The sequence below is a fragment of the Heterodontus francisci genome, chromosome 34 (genome assembly GCF_036365525.1).
Source record: "Heterodontus francisci isolate sHetFra1 chromosome 34, sHetFra1.hap1, whole genome shotgun sequence".
NCBI classification, from domain to species: domain Eukaryota; kingdom Metazoa; phylum Chordata; class Chondrichthyes; order Heterodontiformes; family Heterodontidae; genus Heterodontus; species Heterodontus francisci.
In genome coordinates, this window is record NC_090404.1 from 42,195,505 (window position 1) to 42,208,564 (window position 13,060).

Here is a 13,060-nt window from a genome sequence, read left to right on the forward strand (position 1 = left end):
ACAGCAGCAGGTTGATGAGGCTTCATTTGAGATCCATGTGATCAGAAGCACAAGGATGTCCAATGAAACTTCACAGAGCATCGTGGTCCAAGTATCGTTGGAAGAAACTCCAGTAAACTGCAGCAACTCACTAAGGCTCCTTCGACAGCACCTTCCAAACCCGCAACCTCTACCACCTAGAAAGACAAGGACAGCAGATGCATGGAGACATCACCGCTTGCAAGTTTCCTTCCAAGCCACACACCACCCTGACTTGGAACTATGTCACCATTGCTTCACTGTCACTGGGTCAAAATCCTGGAACTCCCTTCCAACAACACTGTTGGTGTACCTACATCCCAAGGACTGCAGCAGTTCTAGAAGGAATCTCACCACCACCACCACCTTCTCAAGGGCAATTAGGTATGCACAATGCATTCTGGCTAAATACAACATGGAGGTCAACACAGGTGCATCAGTTAGCATAGTTTCAGTGCCGCTGTATCGTGAAAAGTTGAGTCACCATCCCCTGGAAAAATGATGAGTAGAGTTACACAGTTATGGAGGAGAGAATATTCCCCAAATTGGAAGTGTATTGGTTGGCATCACATACAATGAGCAATGTGCAAAATTGCCCATCATTGTTGTGAAAGGTGAAAAACCAGCCTTGTTTGGAAGAAACTGGTTCGCAGCATTTAAGTGAAATATGAGCGAGCTTTCTCGTATTGAGCTGAAATTCATATCTCAACATGAACTACCCGAAGGTGTTCACTGAAATCTGCAAATCAATTCAAGGGTACAAAGCTAACATACAAGCTCAGGAGAATGCAAGGCCAGTGTATTGTCAGCCGCATCCAGTACCCTATGCTCTGAGAGAGAAGGTGAAGCAAGAACTGAAATGACTTGAGACTGAGAACATTATCTCTAAGGTAGAGCAGAGTAATTGGGCTATTCCCATAGTGGTAATACCAAAGTCAGATGGTAGTGTCAGAGTATGTGCTGAGTATAAGGTAACTGTCAACAGATACTGGAATGTAATCCACCCAATAACTTGACAAACATGGAGCATCTGTTCACGACGTTGACAGGAAGCCAGACTTTTTCAAATTTAGATTTGACAAATGCCTATCTGGAGCTTGAGTCAGACGCTGAGTCTGAGTCATTCTTGACTATCATTACACACATGGGTCTATTTCAGTTTCACAGGCTGCCTCTTGGAAAAGCATGGAGTTCGGATGAAGGAACACAAATGTGAAATGTTTCAAAATTCTGCAATGCACTTGGGTCAGAAAGTAGACAAGAACGGGTTAAATGTTACCAAGTGTAAGATTCAAGCAATTAGAAATGCGCCACACCCTCAGAACACATCTAATCTCAGATCTTTTTTGAACCTCATAATTTACTGCAGTAAATTCATACCAGATCTGGCAACATTATTGCATCCATTGAATGAACTCTTGAGGAAGGGGTATCCGTGGAATCGGACAAAGGAGTGTGATAAGGCATTCAAATTGCGTAAACGTCAACTTGCAGAGGGTGTAATGCTTCTGCATTACGATGTGCTCAAAGAGATTAAACTAACATGTGATTCCTCTCCATACAGAGCAGGTTTTTTTAGTCGTTCCTGGGATGTGGGCTTCGGATGAAGACGAGTTTCCAGTAACAGCAGATGACATTGGTCGAACAACTCGTAGGGGCTCCGTATTGGCAAAGGTGTTCAAATATAACACAAATGGGTGGGAAACACAGGTACTGGATTTAGAATTCAGGTCATTTTTTATGCATAAGAATGAGTTGTCGGTTGATCAAATTTATGTCCTGTGGGGAGCTAGAATTGTAATCCCTGGAAAGTACATATTGCAGTTGCTATGTGATGTTCATGATGATCACTTAGGGATATGTTTGACGAAGAGTCTAGTGAGGAGATATCTTTGGTGGTCATAGTTAGAGAAGGACATTGGAAACATAGTGAAATCATCTGGAACATGTCAAGCAGTAGAAAGGAAGCCGCCATCGGTACCTTTTCAGCCATGGAAATGACCAGCTAGAGTGTGGCAGAGGCTGCACATAGATTTTACAGAATTAGAAGGACAACAGATGTTCATTGAGAAAGAGACATTCGAAGTGGGTTGAGGGGTTTCCAATGAATTGAGGAACAACTAGCAAAACTCCAGATATTTTGTGTAGTTTGTTTTCTGCTTATGGGTTCCCAGAGGAAATTGTGTCTGAAAACAGACCTCAGTTTTGTTCAGGAGAGTTTGTACAATTCATGAGAACAAATGGTGTAAAACACACTAGAGTTCCACTGTATCATCCTGCTTCCAAAGGAGCAGCAGAGCGCACAGTGCAGATTGTTAAGCATGCTCTTGTCAAGCAAATGCTGGATATCAATCTGAACAAAAGTCAGTTATCATTGGATCACAGACTGCTGAACTTTCTGTTTATCTATTGTAACACCCCTCACACTGCTACCAGCATAACGCCAGCTGAATTGTTTCTTAGCTGGCAGCCTAGAACGAGGTTTTCATTGCTGAAGCCACATTTAACGCTGTTAGTAGAAGAGAAACAATCAAGACAGAAAGAGAGTCATGAGAGAGCTCGAGTGGGAGAAAGAAGTCAGAAGTTGAACCAGAAGGATAGATTGCAGAATCATCATCACAAGTGGTTGAAGTGGTGACCAGTGATAGTGGTAGAAGATGTGGTCCTCGCACATATTTAGTTAAGATGTTTGGTAGTGGAAAGGTTAGGTTTATAGATATAGATCATATTTTACCTTCAGAGGTTCACAAAAAAGAAGGAAGTTGGAAAGAATCAAATGAGTCGAATGAATCAGATAGTTTGGTTATGAGTTGGGCACCAATAGTTACTCAAACAGAAATCATGCCAGAAACTCGTGTAAGAGAAAATCCGAGGTCAGGTCTAAGGCAGATACAGAGAGACATCTCTGATGATGTGGAAATTTCAATTGTAGCTCAACGTCAAAATCAGCCTCTGTTGAAGAAACCTCTCCTCAGACTCAGTCCAAGATGGGTAACGGACTTTCCACAGGTTCTGGAAATTTGAGTCAGGAAAGAAGGTGCCAGAGAATTGGAGAGTGGAAAATGTGACACCCTTATTGAAGAAATGTGTAAGGAGAGTACTAGCAACCATAGGTCAGTTAGTTTAACATCAGTGGTGGGTAAGATTTTCGAAACAATAGTCAGGGAAAATATCAATTTACACGTCGAGAGGTTCAAGTTAATTAAGGATAGTCAGCATGGATTTGTAAAAGACAGATCATGCATGCCTAATTTAAATGAATGTTTTGATGAAGTAGCAGGGAAGGTTGATGAAGGGAATGTGTTGAATGTTGTTTTACGGATTTTAAGAAAATATTTGACAAGGTACCACATTAAAGGTTTGCTAACAAAATTGTGGCTCATGGAAAAGGGGGTTCTGTGTCCAATTGATAAAATAATGGCTGACGGACTGAAAACAGCCAGTCAAAGGAAATGGTTGTTTTTCAAACTGGAGGATAGGAGACAGAGGTGTTCCCCAAGGGTCAATGCTGGGACCACTGTTTTTGTTTTACTTTATATAAATGACTTGAATCTTGGAATACAAAGTAGAATATCAACATTTGCTGATGACACCAAACCTGGAGCTGCAGCAAACAGTGAGCATGATATGAACAGTCTGCAACAGGACAGAGATAGGCTAGCAGAATGGACAGAAAGGTGGCAGATGGAAGTTTTTACTGACAAGTGTGAGGTGATGCATTTACCAGAAGGGTTCGGGAGAGGCAATTTAGACGTAATGGCATAGTTCTAAAGAGTGTGCAGAAACAGAGGACCTGGGGTTGCAGGGGCAGAGATCCTTGAAGGTGGCAAGACATATTGAGAGAATGGTGAGTGAAGCACATGGAATCTTGGGCTTGAAAGATAGAAGTATTCAGTACAATTATCTTGAACGTCTATAATGCTCTGTTTAGGCCTCAACTGGAGTACTGCGTCTAGTTCTGGTCACAGCATTTCAGGAAGTATGTGATGGTCCTTGAGAGGGTGCAGAGGAGATTTATCCGAATGGTTCCGGGGATGGAGGACTTTAGTTTCTTGGTTAGGTTGGAAGAGCTGGGTTTGTTCTCCTTCGAACAAAGGAGATTGAGGGGTGATTTAATAGAAGTGTACCAGATTATGACAGGCTTAGATACATTAGACAAGGAAAAACTGTTCCCATCAACAAATCCTACCAGAAGTCAGGGAAACAGATTGCAAGTTGGGTGGGGTGGGGGTGGGGGGGGGGGGGGTGGGGGGGGAGATGCAGGGGAATATGAGGAAGTCTTGTTTTTACATAGCAAGTTGTAATGACATGGAAGTCGCTGCCCACAAAGGTGGTGGAAGCAGAAATGATCAATAACTTCAAGAGGACGACTGAGAAAAAATAGGCTTGCAGGGCTGCGTGTATTGACACCTTGCCTTGAGTTATTTTTTTGCCCCACCTCCGCTTTATTTGCTTAAAAACAGCGACATTTCTAACCGTTGTCAGTTCTGAGGGAAGTTCACAGACTTAAACATTAAAGCTGCTTCTCTCTCTACAGTTGTTGCCAGACCTGTTGGATATTTCCAGCATTTTTTTTCAAATTCCTGTTTTCGAGTCTGATTGCACAACTCCCTGCAGAGCCAGCATGAATCGAAATGTTTCCTTCTGTGCTGCAAATGACTGACTCTGGTCAGTTCAGACTCACTGATCACAGCTCTCTTCACTGCTCAGCTGCTTCACATTGCTCCCTGTCTCTAAAATTTGTGCTCTAGGTAAAGCTCGAACTCACAGTCTTGGCATTGCTCACTAATAGCACTGCTGTATTAGTACCACACGCTAACCAACTGCACCACTGGAGCCCCAGTTTAATATATTTAACATGGTGAACTGCAGGCCAGTTAGCCTAACATCAGTGGTCGGGAAAATGCTCTCATCGATGTTTAAGGAAGTCTGAACAAGAACTTAGAAAATCATAGTCTGATCAAACAAAGTCAACATGGTTTTACGAAATGGTAATCTTGCTTGACAAATGTATTACAGAATTCTGAGGATGTAACTAGAAGGGTCGATAAAGAGGAATCAGGAAATATAGTATCATTGGATTTCCAAAAAGCATTCAGTTAGATACCACAGAAGATTAATACACTAGATAAAGGCTCATGGAATTGGGCTAATATATTAGCATGCATCGAGGACATAGAGCTTAACGGACAGAAAGCAAAGAATAGGGATAAATGGAGCATTTTCAAGTTGGCAGGCTGTTACCAGTGGAGTGCCCCAAGTAACATTGCTGGGGCCTCAGCTATTTCCAATGCTGAGAGTGAAGTGGAAGCATATTCAGTCCTGGGTTGAAGAGAGAATTGGTCCTCACCATCATAGATGCCAGTCTTTAGACAATTCGATTAAATCCACGTGATACCAAGAGATTGGTAAAGGCACTGGATACAGAAAAGTCCATGGGCCCTGAAAAAATCCCAGCTGTCATACTGAAGACCTGTTCTCCAGAACAAGCTGTGTCCTTAGACAAGCTGTTCCAGTACAGTTGTAATATAGACATCTACCCGACAATGTGGAAAATTCCCATTTCTGTCCTGTCCACAAAAATCGGCAGAAATCCAATCTGGCCAATTACTGCCACATCAATCTACTCTCAATCATCAGCAAATTTGTGGAAGGTATCATCGACAGTGTTATCAAACAGCACTTACTCAGTAATAAATCACTGACCGATGCTCAGTTTGGAATCCACCAGGGGCACTCAATTCCAAACCTCATTACAGACTTGGTCCAAACATGGAAAATAAAGCTGAATTCAAGAAGTGATAGTGACTGCCTTTGCCAGCAAGGTAACAGTAGACTTAGTATGGTATCAAGGAGCTCAAGCAAATCTGGAGGCAATGGGAATCAGGGGGGAAATACTCCACGAGATGGAGTCCTATCGAACACAAAGGAACATGGTTGTGGTTCTGGAGGCCAATCATCTCAGCCCCAGTACATTGCTGCAGGAGTTACTTGGGCTGGTGTCCTAGGCCCAACCATCTTCAGATGCTTCATCAATGAATTTCCCTCCATCATAAGGTCAGAAGTGGGGATGTTCACCGATAATTGCATAAAGTTCAGTACTATTCTCGACGCCTCAGATTCTGAAGTAGTCCAGATCCACATGCAGCAACACCTGGACGACATTCAGGCTTGGGCTGAATAGTGGCAGGTAACATCCACACCACCCAAGTGCCAGGCAATTATCATCTCCAATAACAGAGAATCTAAACATCTCCCCCTGACATTCAATGGCATTATCATCGCTGAAACCCCCACCATCAACATCCTGGGGATCAGCCTTGCCCAGAAACCTGGAACAGCGATAAACATACTGTGGCTGCAAGAGTTGGTCAGGGGCTGGAAATTCTGCAACTCATCTACTAACTCCCCAAAACCTGTCCACCATCTAGAAGGCAGGAGTGTGATGGAATATTCTCCACTTGCCTGCATAATTTCAGACACTACAGCACTCCAGAAGTTCAACTCCAACCAAGACAAAGCAACCCGCTTCATCACCACCCTATCCACCATCTTAAATATTCACTTCCTCCAGTACGATGCACAGTGGTCAAAGTGTGTATCATATACAAGATGCAGTGCAGCAATTCACCAATGCTCGTTTCACAACTCCTTGCAAACTCGCAACCAGTATCACCTAGAAAGACGAAAGCAGTAGATGCATGGGAACACTACCACCTGCATGCCTCCCTCCAAGTCACACAACATCCTGACTTGGAACTATATTGCTGAGTCAAAATCCTGGAACTCCCTCCCTAACAGCACTGTGCATGTACCTCACCATATGGACTTCAGCGGTTCAAGAAGGCAGCTCACTACCACCTTCCCAAGTGCAATTAGGGATGGGAAGTACATTCCGGCATTGCCAGGGATCCTCACATCCCAAGAACGAATAAGAAAAAGAATGGATAATTATCTGAGGAAAAAACTGTGCAGAGCTGTATGGAAAAGGCGGGTGTGTTGGACCAGCTGAGTTGCTCTTGCAGAGAGCCTGCATAAATATTCAGGCCAGGAACACCTCCTTCTGTGCTGGAACAATTTTATGATTCAATTCTATTCTGTTATATAAAGGTGACGTTTTTCTCCAACTACACAATATGCTGGTTAGACCACACCTGGAATACTGTGTATAGTTTTGGTCTCAGCCCTTTATAAAGGATACACATTGGCCTTGGAAACATGGCAGTGAAAATTTACCAGAATGGAGCCAAGGCTCTCATGGTTAGATTATGAGGTGCGATTCATTCAAGCAGGCCTGCATTCCTTGGAATATCGGAGGTTAATGAGATGATTTGATTGAGTATTTTAGGATTAGGAAATGAATTAGAACAGAGAACATAGAACATAGAACAGTACAGCACAGTACAGGCCCTTCGGCCCACGATGTTGTGCCGAACTTTAACCTGCACAAGATCTAAGTAACTACCTACCCTTCATTCTACTATCATCCATGTACCTATCCAAGAGTCACTTAAATGCCCCGAATGTATCTGCTTCTACTACCACCGCTGGCAGCGCATTCCACGCACCCACCACTTTCTGTGTAAAGAACCTACCTCTGACATCTCTCCGAAACCTTCCTCCAATCACCCTAAAATTATGCCCCCTGGTGATAGCGCGTTCCACCCTGGGAAAAAGTCTCTGAATATCCACTCTATCTATGCCTCTCATCATCTTGTACCCCTCTATCAAGTCACCTCTCATCCTTCTTCGCTCCAATGAGAAAAGCCCTGGCTCCCTCAATCTTTCTTCAAATTAGTCGGGGAAATAGAGAGAAACTTCTTTTTTCCCTTGTTGCTTTAAATGTGATGCGTTGTGCTCTCATCTTGAATCGTAGAATAACGGAATTATAGAAAGTTTAAGGTACAGAAAGAAGCCACTTGGCCCATTGCGTCTGTGTGGCCAAAAATTGATCCACCGCTTCTAATCCCACCTTCCAGCGTTTGGTTCGTAGCCCTGAAGATTATGACACTTGAGATGCATATCTAGACTCCTCTTAAATGAGTCGAGGGTTTCTGCCTCAACTACCCTTTCAGACAGTGAGTTCCAAACCTCCAACATCCTCTGGATGAAAAGATTGTTCCTCATCTCCCCTCTAATTGTTCTACCAATCATTTTAAATCTATGCCCCGAGTCACTGACCTCTCTGCGAAAATAAATAGGCCATTCACCTCCACTCTACCCCTCAACATTTTGTACATTTCAATCAGATCTCCCCTCAGCAATCTCTGTTCCAAGAACAACCTCAAAATAAATTAACAACTCCATTTCCCAAAGCATTTCTAAAGATTCACAAAGCTGGAGACTAGATTTTATTTTCATTCCTTTCGATTTTTCGCACTCCCAAGTGCAAATACTTTCCAAAACTGCTTCACGGTTCTTCACCTTGCATCATGCCCAGGGCTGAGGAAGTTCAGTGATGTGGAGATTCTGGACACGTGGCGGCCAAATACAAAGCAGCTATAAGCAGGAAGGCCACCAGACAAAGTACTGGAAGGAGAGTAAGTGCTGCAATCTGTGTGATGAGGACACCTGGACAAGACCTACGCACAAACGCAGCCTCAGTTACACACAGGCAGAAATAATCAAGGAGGAACAGGAGGAAGGAACAGCAAACATGTCTGCTGCAAAGTTCCAAAATGTGAACCACATTGACTCAGAAATGACCGGGTTGGATTTGTCCTGCATCTTGTGTGCAGGACATACCTGAGCAATTTCCACATTGCCGTGTAGATGCCAGTATTGTAGCTGTACTGGAAAAGCTTGGCTAGGGGAGCGGCAAGTTCTGAAGCACAGGTCTTCAATTCTATTTTCGGAATGTTTTCAGGGCCTTTGCAGTATCTAATGCCTTCAACTGATTCTTGATATCACGTGGAGTGAATCATATTAGCTGACGATTGGCATCTGTGATGCTGGCGACATCAAGAGGAGGCCAAGATAGAACATCCACTCAGCACTTTCGGCTGAAGATGGATGCAAATGCTTCAGCCTTGTCCTTTGCACTGATGTGCTGGTCTCCCCCATCATTGAGGGTGGGGATATCAGATACAACCTGATCATGCGTTATCCTTTTTAATACATCCTGAGCATTCTCTATCCTATCTGATAGATCCTGACACTTCCTTAAACACTTTGAATCTCCTTTAGCTCATGATCTTCTCTAATATGCTCTGTTATTTCTTTGATATACTCTGAGAATCCCTTACTGTCACTGTACATACTTATAGTCTTTAGATCCTCTGGTTAACATATTAACCCCTTATATTCCCTCTCAGCCTCTATAATCCCCATGTCCTTGTGAATTCACTAAGAAACGCTTCGACTCTCTGAAACTATGAGAAAAGGTTTTTGAAAGCCATGGCACAGATCGATGTGTGTGGAAACGGTTGACTTTACAGCGTATGCAGTAAAATAAAGAGAAAACTTGTGTGTGAGAAGCACACAGATAGGTTGTGCCTGGAGCTGCACACTTACTTATTTAGAGATACAGCCCTGAAGCAGGCCCTTCGGCCCACCGAGTCTGTGCTGACCATCAACCACCCACAATCCTAAACTAATTCCATATTCTTACCACATCTCCACCTGTCCCTATATTTCCCTACCACCTACCTATACTAGGGGCAATTTATGATGGCCAATTTACCTATCAACGTGCATGTGGGAGGAAACCAGTGCACCCAGAGGAAACCCACGCCAACAGAGGGAGAACTTGCAAACTTCACACAGGCAGTATCCAGAATTGAACCTGGGTCGCTGGAGCCGAGAGGGGCTGTGCTGCAAACCACTGCACCACTGTGCCACCCACTTGGGGCAAGTAAACAAAAAAAAAGGAAACCGTTATCGTGAAAGCAGAAAATTAAAAACAGACAATGCTAGAAACATTCAGCAGGTCAGGCAGCATCTGTGGAGAGATATTCCTTTCACCAGGAAACAATGATCCACTTTGATACTTCACATAGCTCCGATCTTATACTCTCCACATCTCCCTGCAGGAAGTGTTTGGGCTGAAATGATGGTTTCGTAGATTTGAGCAAACAGAGTAAGGCAGCAATACATAACTCCCCCACTGCGGCCTGGGGAAGGATGGAACTCAGATTCAGGAATCTTGGATGTGTTGATAAAAGGAATAAAAGAACACATTCTTCTTCAACACAATAACCATGAGGATGGAATTCAAAACCATGTGTGCAGGTGTTTTGGATTCATGGGCCATCGACTGAACCTCTCGGCCACATCGTCCCAGGAACACGGCTCAGAAAGTTCTCATATTTCCTTCATTCTCATTACAAAGCCCTGGACTCAGAGAGCGCACAGCAAGAAAACTCACTTTTAATTACCAGTCATCAGTGCCAGAATTTAATCTCTATTCGCGTGGTTATGTGGATTTATGTTCCAGTCTTATGAGCGACGGGGTTTCCAATCCCAATGCTGTCATAATTTGTGTTATATCGTCAGAAAAGCTGCTTAGATGTAAAGTTGAAAATAAAAGCAGAAGATGTTTGAAATATTCAGCAGGTCTGTTCGCTTTCGTGGAAAGATCATCTTCACTAAAAAGATCTTTGTTTAACAATCCATGTTAGACTATCGCAGCTGATTGAGTGGGATTGTGACTGTATAATGGTGAATACTCTGTGTTGTGGTCACAGCAACACCGATCAAGACAGAGCTTGTTTTATGTCTTAAACCAGCTGCTGTACCTGATAATGGAATGCAGCAAATAACCAATCTTTACTCCATGAAAATGTATTTCTTCTTGATGGATGAAAACTATTGTCTCCTTTTACATCATCGCACTTACACATGCCTGTGCTTCAGGCTGCAAAATTCAAACCCACCTCTTCTCTCAGATTATTCCTTCCACTATTAATACTGACTTCCTTCCATTTCATTTTACTGCAGCTTAGCCGACTGTAACATTCACTTTCATGTTTTTTTTTAAAGCCTTTTTTTCTTAAAGCCTTTCTGGGCTACCACCACTAATTCTAGGTTGCACATGCTCCATTCGCACCAATGTTCATTTGGGCCTTGAACTCAGTCCAGACATTTAGGTCTGAGTGACCGCTCAGCAGACACACACTACAAAAGCAGGACTGGCCATTGGAAGGACAGAGTCGGAATGCTGATAATATTTCTTTGGGGAATTTTCTGAGACAAGGGATGTGACTTGAGGAACTGGGTTTTGATTTCGTGGCAGTTGGTGTTTTTCTCATGAAATGTGTTCATTGATGAAGTAACGGAGACATTTGATGAGGGCAGTGGTAATGTGGTTGCTGTTGTGGAGATGGATTTTCAAAAGTCATTTGGTGAAATACCACATAATCAACTTGTTAGAAAAATTAAAGTGATGGAATTAAAGAACCAGTGACAGCCTGGTTACATAATTATCTGAGGGATATAAAACAGAGAATAGCGAGAAGAAAAGAGGACTGATTTCCAGGGTGATGGGGAAAAGCTGGATTGTGGGATTAAACTGACTGATCTTCCAAAGAGCCGGCACAGGCTCAGCGGGTCGAGAGGCTTCCTTCTGTGCTGTAAAATTCACTGATTCCATCATGTTAATTTTCACATCAAACGGGAGATGTAATTAGAACATTAGAACATTACAGCACAGTACAGGCCCTTCGGCCCTCGATGTTGCGCTGACCTGTGAAACCATCTGACCTACACTATTCCATTTTCATCCATATGTCTATCCAATGACCACTTAAATGCCCTTAAAGTTGATGAGTCTACTACTGTTGCAGGCAGGGCGTTCCATGCCCCTACTACTCTCTGAGTAAAGAAACTACCTCTGACATCTGTCCTATATCTATCGCCCCTCAACTTAAAGCTATGTCCCCTCGTGTTTGCCATCACCATCCGAGGAAAAAGACTCTCACTATCCACCCTATCTAACCCTCTGATTATCTTATATGTCTCTATTAAGTCACCTCTCCTCCTCCTTCTCTCCAACGAAAACAACCTCAAGTAATGTAATGTAATATAATGCAATTCAAGGCTCAAAGACAATGATTCCCAGAATATGTGTCGTCTGAGGCAATTGTATAAAGCATTGTACCGATAATTAAATACAAAGGCGCATTCTTATTGTGCTGTGATGGCCGAGTGGTTAAGGTTTTGGACTTGAAATCCAATGGGGGTTTCCCCGCGCAGGTTCAAACCTTGCTCACAGCGAAGTTGGTGTCATTTTCCTCGAGTTGGCTGCTCTATTTGCTGATTGGAAATGTTCAAATGTGTTAACAAAGAAAATTACAGCACAGAAACAGGCCCTTCGGCCCTCCAAGCCTACGCCGATCCAAATCCTCTATCTAAACCTGTCACCTATTTTCTAAGGGTCTGTATCTCTTTACTTCCTGCCCATTCATGTATCTGTCTCGATACATCTGAAAAGACGCTATCGTGCCCGCGTCTACCACCTCCGCTGGCAATGTGTTCCATGCACCCACCACCCTCTGCGTAAAGAAATTTCCACGCATATGCCCCCTAAACCTTTCCCCTTTCACTTTGAACTCGTGTCCCCTTGTAATTGAATCCCCCACACTGGGAAAAAGCTACTTGCTATCCACTCTGTCTATACCTCTCATGATTTTGTACACTTCAAACAGATATTGTGAAGCTGAACAAAAGGTAAGAAATAAACACAAAAATCAGCCTGTTTTTACAACATTTGCCACTACCAAATGCATCTTCCCCTCCCTTCCCCTGTCAGCATTCCAAAGGGATCATGCCCTCCACGACACCCTGCTCCACTTCTCCATTACCCCTACCACCTGGTCCTCATCCCATGGGACCTTCCCCTGCAATCGCAGGAGGTGTAATACCTGCCCATTTACCTCCTCTCTCCTCACTATCCCAGGCCTGAAACACTCCTTTCAGGTGAAGCAGTGATTTACTTTTACATCTTTCAATGTAGTATACTGTATTCGCTGCTCGCAATGTGGTCTCCTCGACACTGGGGAGACCAAACGCTGACTGGGTGACTGGTTTGCTGAACACCTCCCCT

The 13,060-nt window shown here is 43.4% G+C and overlaps 1 non-coding gene across 1 annotated transcript; it reads left to right on the top strand.

The window, feature by feature from the left end:
• The first annotated feature begins 12,148 nt into the window (after positions 1-12,148).
• On the top strand, positions 12,149-12,231 carry trnas-uga (transfer RNA serine (anticodon UGA)). Its single transcript has one exon. It is a non-coding gene; the product is annotated as a tRNA-Ser (tRNA).
• Positions 12,232-13,060: the final 829 nt, after the last annotated feature.